This window comes from Alligator mississippiensis, chromosome 2, assembly GCF_030867095.1.
Source record: "Alligator mississippiensis isolate rAllMis1 chromosome 2, rAllMis1, whole genome shotgun sequence".
Classification (NCBI taxonomy): domain Eukaryota; kingdom Metazoa; phylum Chordata; order Crocodylia; family Alligatoridae; genus Alligator; species Alligator mississippiensis.
Window position 1 is genome coordinate 262,755,161 of NC_081825.1, and position 6,048 is coordinate 262,761,208.

Genomic DNA, 6,048 nt, shown 5'->3' on the forward strand with positions numbered 1-6,048 from the left:
ATTACCTGTCTTTTTGTGCCCCAGAAAGGGACTAGCGGAAGAGAAGGTAAAACTAAACTGTTTGAAGCACTCAAAATATAGTGTAGTGAATAGTCCTGCACTGGCATAAATATGAGCCAGATGATCTAATAAATCTTTTCCATCATAATTCTGTGAGAACTACAACCAGAATGCAGTCTGTGTAGGGTACGTGCCCATGCAGTCTCCTAATCTGTCAGTTAGATATGCAAGAGTTTAAATTGCAAGTTTGGAATGTAGATTGTTCTCTCAAAGAGAGAGCAATAACTTTCAGGAGTGAGGAATTTCTCTCTCCCTCCAAGGAGGGAATGTTCTTGGGGTAATTCAGGTTAGTGTTACTGGAAAATTCCCAACCAGTTTTGACGATACTTTTTTTTTTTTTTCCAAGTCCAGGATGGCATTTCTGGTCAAAACTGGATGGATCAGCCCCAAAATAGCTAATAGCCTGGTGGTGTGGGAGGCCCAGGTGAAGGTCCCTAGTTTGAATTGAAGCAGCAGGGACTCAAACCTGGATGTCCTGCAACCCAAGTGAGTACCCTAATCAACTAGCTGTTCTGGGGTGAGGGGCTCAGGTTTTTGTTTGTTTTTTGTTTGTTTGTTTTGCAGCAAACAAAAGACATTCAAAACCAACATTTTTTTATTAAACAGAATTCTTGTCTTATGAACCAAGCATTGAGGTGATCAGAACATCTGTTTAAGTAGTGTCAAGCACAAGGGGCTAAATCAGTATTTTAATGCAGAACAACTATTCCCTCATTTTGGCACTTGGGCAGTAAAACAGAAACTGGAAATGCCTACTCCAACACTAAGGTTTATCCTGGCATGTCAGAGTTACTGGCATTCATTGAGTCAAGAGCTCTTGCTCTTTTCCATAGCTGCTGATGCCGAAACAGAGAAACAGGTGTGTGCATTGCCAAGCACTTTAGTTGATACATGGTTCTTTGGGGTATTCCCAGGTGATTAAAAATGCATTTTTCAAATTGAGTTGTTAGAATTCAAGAATATAATATATTATTACCCCATGCTGCTCATCCGTGTATGCACCAAAGATACTGCCAGGGGTGACCCTGAGCAGATCAAGATTGACCACAGGGCTCTGGGTGCAAGGGTGAAGGGGATGGGGGCACAGGTGGTGTTCTCCTGGATCAGTTAAGAGGAAGGGCCCTGGCAGGAGTGGATGCATCCTGCAGATGAATGCATGGCTGGGCAGGTGGTGTCACCTGACAAAGAGAGGGAAGCACATCTTTGCAGACAGGCTCGTTAATGTAATGAGGAGGGCTTTAAACTAGGTTTCCAAGGGGATAGAGAACAAAGCCCTGAGGTAAATGGAGAAGCAGGAGATCTGGAAGAAGCACAAGGAGGAGGGGACAACAGAGGAGGCCTCATTCTTCCTGAGGAAGTAGGGCAATCGGCTAGTTACCTCAGGTGTCTGTACATGAATGCATGGAGCCTGGGAAATGAGCTGGAAGAACTGGAAGTCCTTGCACGGTCAAGGAACTATAACATTATTGGAATAACAGACTTGGTGGGGTAGCTTATATGATTGGAGCACTGTCATGGATGGGTGCAAACTATTTAGGAAGGAGAGGCAGGTGAGAAAAAGAGAAGGAGTTGCACTGTATGTAAAAGCTGTATGATTGCTCAGAGCTCCAGTACAAAACTGGAGATAGGTCTGTTGAAAGTGTCTGGGTTAAGGTTAGGGGGGAGAGCAACAAGGGTAATATCTGTTGGCACTGGATTTAGGATCCAGATGCCTTGTTCCAGGCAGACCACGACCTTTCCATTTGATAATAGGCATATTTATTGATACACAGTGATAACAGAAAAGAATAATACAAGCAATTCTATAGCTACCAATCCTAGGGCTGTCATCAGAGTTGAAATACCTCTGGCCAGGAGGTGAGCTTCACTCTGAGGTTCTCTGAGTGGGGCCCCTACAAGATGCGCTGGGCAATCTGGTGGTTGCGCCAGAGAAGGCAGACCTCTTTAACAAATTATTCACCCCCGTTTTCTTGTGCAGGGACCGGGACTCCCCCACCATGTTTCAAGACAGACTCGAGGGGAACGCCTCAAGACCCAAGGTTGAGCAGGACTGGGTTAGAGTGCTTCTGGAGGGGTTGGACGTGTTCAAGTCAGCAGGTCCAGATGATCTCCACCCCAGGGTGTTGAGGGAGCTAGCAGGGGTTATTGCTGGGCCCTTCGCACGGCTTTTTGAGCACTCGTGGTGCTTGGGCCAGGTGCCAGATGATTGGAAGATAGCCAATGTGGTCCCCATCTTTAAGAAAGGGAGGAGGGAGGACCCAGGCAACTATAGGCCCGTCAGTCTTACCTCAATCCTGGGGAAATGCTTTGAGAAGATCATCAAGGAGCACATCTGTGATGGGCCAGCATCGGGGAGGATGCTCAAGGGCAAACAGCACAGTTTCATTAGGGGCAGGTCATGTCAGACCAACCTGGTTGCCTTTTACGATCAGGTCACAAAAGCATTGGATGCAGGTGTCGCCGTGGATGTAGTTTTTCTGGACTTCAGCAAGGCCTTTGACACTGTCTCCCACCCACCCATCCTCATTAAAAAACTAGGCGACTGTGGCATTGATGCCTACACAGTCAGATGGATTGCTAATTGGCTGAAGGGTCGTACTCAGAGGGGGGTGGTGGACGGGTTGTATTCGACCTGGGGGGAAGTGGGCAGCAGAGTCCCCCAGGGCTCGGTCCTTGGGCCCACACTGTTCAATTTCTTTATCAGCGATTTGGACGATGGGGTGAAAAGCAACCTGTTCAAATTTGCTGATGATACCAAAATTCGGGGTGACGTGGGCACGCTAGTAGGGAGGGAAAGACTGCAGAAAGACCTGGATAGGTTGCAAGGGTGGGCTAACAAAAACAGGATGCGTTTCAATATGGACAAGTGCAGGGTGCTGCACTTGGGCAGTAGTAACTGGCAGCACACTTATAAGATGGGAAACTCCCTTCTTGAGAGCACGGAGGCAGAAAGGGATCTTGGAGTCATCATTGACTCCAAGATGAATGTGGGCCGACAATGCGAGGTCATGGTCGGCAGGGCTAACCGGACCCTATCGTGCATCCACAGGTGCATCTCAAGTAGGGCCAAGGAGGTGATCCTCCCCCTCTACGTGACACTGGTCAGGCCACAGCTGGAGTACTGTGTCCAGTTCTGGGCACCCCACTTCAAGAGGGATATGGACAACATTGAGAGGGTCCAGAGCAGGGCCACCCGCATGATCTAGGGACAGCAGGGCAGACCCTACAATGAGAGGCTATGGGACCTGAACCTGTTCAGCCTTCACAAGAGAAGGCTGAGGGGAGACCTGGTGACCGTCTATAAACTCACTGGGGGGACCAGAAGGGTTTGGGGGAGACCTTGTTTCCCCTAGCGCCCCCCGGGATAACAAGGAATAACGGCCACAAGTTGCTGGAGAGTAGGTTTAGGTTAGACATCCGTAGGAACTTCTTCACAGTTAGGGCAGCTAGGATCTGGAACCAACTTCCAAGGGAAGTGGCGCTGGCTCCTACCCTGGGGGTCTTTAAGAAGCGGCTCGATGCCTACCTGGCTGGGGTCACTTGAGCCCAGTTTTCCTCCTGCCCAGGCAGGGGGTTGGACTTGAAGATCTACAAGGTCCCTTCCGACCCTGCTTCTATGATTCTATGATTCTCTTTTGAATGTCAGATGTCAGCAAACTGGAGGTCAGAGGCTGAAGCCCATCTCTTTCCCCCTCCCATCCCCACTGCAGTGGGGTGGATGAGATGGGCAGGTGGTATACCCTCTGTCCATGGTGTCTTGAGTTCACCTCTTGGGGACCCTTCTGTCCATGTGGCCTTGGGTTCCCCTCTCAGGGACCCTTTGTCAGGAAACCCTTTTCAGGGATGGGGGACCCGTTGTTGCTCTAAAGTCTCTGCTTTTGTATTTTTTTTCCACTCCTGATGACTCTCCATCCATGGCTATTGCTGATTGGTCTTTCTGTGGTTGTCATGCTGACAGGACAGAACGTGGACAGTATATTCCTTTGTTTCACAAGTCCATCACGCACACATCCTAATTTGGGCTTTCCAGGCCTTCTCCTAATTGGTCTGTTCCTCCAAAACCAGAACTTCAGGCCCCTCCTTCTTGGGCCTTAGGAGCTGGTGCCACCTTACCTCATGTTATGGAACAGTGTGGTATATGCCCACAGTTTCTCAGTCTGTGTCTGACCATTGGCCTTGTTGTGTTAGACACCCTGTCTGCCTTAAAGTCTGTGAGGACTGTGTGACCAGGCCTTTAGAAATCAATTAACCCTTGCTGCTACCCTGGACTATTGTTCTGATGCATATATATTTTACCTACAAGCCAATTCTCCAGAACAAATCTCTAAATACCATTTTCTAGCCATCAGTGTCATGGTGCATGTCTTCTATAGACCACCAAACCAGGATGAGGTAGATGGTTTTCTTCAGAAAACTATCAGAAGTTTCCAGATCATAGGCCCTAGTTCTCATGGGGGACTTCAGTCATCCTGACATGTGCTGGGAGAGCAATACAGCAGTGCACAGGCAATCCAGGAAGTTTTTGGAGAGCGTTGGAGACAACTTCCTGCTGCAAGCATTGGAGTGACTAACTAGGGGTTGTGCTCTTCTTGACCTGCTGCTCTCAGACAGGAAAGAATTGATGTAGGATGTAGAAATGGATGGTAACTTGGGCAGCAGTGACCATGAGATGACTGAGTTCAGGTTCCTGACAAATGGAGAAAGGAGAACAGCAAAGTATGGACCCTGGACTTCAGAAAAACAGACTTTGACTCCCTTAGGGAAATGATGAACAGGATCCCCTGGGAGGCCCGTCTGAGGTGGGAAGGAGTCCAGGGGAGCTAGTTGTATTTTAAAGAAACCTCCTGTACCCCCAGCCCTCTAAGCCCCACTCCCAAAGCCCGGTAGCCTCTCATGACCCGGCTGGGATTGCTCCAAGCTGTGTCATTCGTACCCACATGGATAACGAGCATAGGGTAGTGGTCGTTGGGCCGGATGAGCTTTGGGATCCTCTCTGCTATATCCCAGATACAGGCTCCTGGGAGGTAGCAGACCTCTCAGACTAAGGGGTTGGGGTAGCAGATTGTGCCCTCATTCCCCCTCAGGAGGGATTCTCCCACAACGACCACTCTACGAGTGGCCTTAGGGAGAGCAGGGACGTAGGTGTGGGTGAGCCTGCATTGCCTGCAGGAGCTGGCAGCTCTGCAGGCTCTACTGGGGCTGTAAGAGGTTCATACCTGTTGCAAAGCTCCAGTGGGGAGTGGACCCTGGTGCAGCAGGCCTTAGGGCCATTGACCACCTTGGTCCAAACCCCTAGCTGGACATTGTGGGGGATCCTCAAGTCCTCCCTTGTCCTGGAAGGTGACCTTGGTCTACCCTTGGCCTCCAGGGGCTGAAGGACCTGGCAGTAGGAAACTATCTCCCAGTCGCCATCCCTGATGGCATGCAGTCTCTGGACTGCGGCCTGGAGCTCCTTTGTCTGGTGTCCCAGAGACTCCAAAGTGGAGCAAACCTCACAAGGGGAGGTGGCCATGCCCCCAGTCCCATGTGCCTGGAATTGTGCCAGGCATCCCTTGCAGCTGAGAGTCAGAGGCTCTGTCTGCATGGAGCCCAGAACCATGGGTTTCATCTGGATGAAGACCTCAGAAGTGCCAGAGGGGCAGGTCTCAGACTCAGAGGGGACCCTTGGGGTGCAGTGTATGGCCGTCCACATTGTGCTACTGGTAGTCCAGCTACTGCTGTGACTACCTTCCCTAGTGCTCCCTGGCAGGGCCTCGGGCCCTCCCACTTGCCCTCCTGCGCAAACTCCCATGCTAACTTGCACACCAGGCCTAAAAGTGCACCTGTGATCAATGGATCAACATTTAGTTGGCAGCAGGTATCAAGTGGAGTGCCCCAGGGGGTCCATCCTGGGGCCAGTTTTGTTCAATATCTTCACTAACAATCTGAAAGATGGGATGTAGTGAACCCTCAACAAGTTTGCAGATGACGCCAAGCTGAGGGGTATAG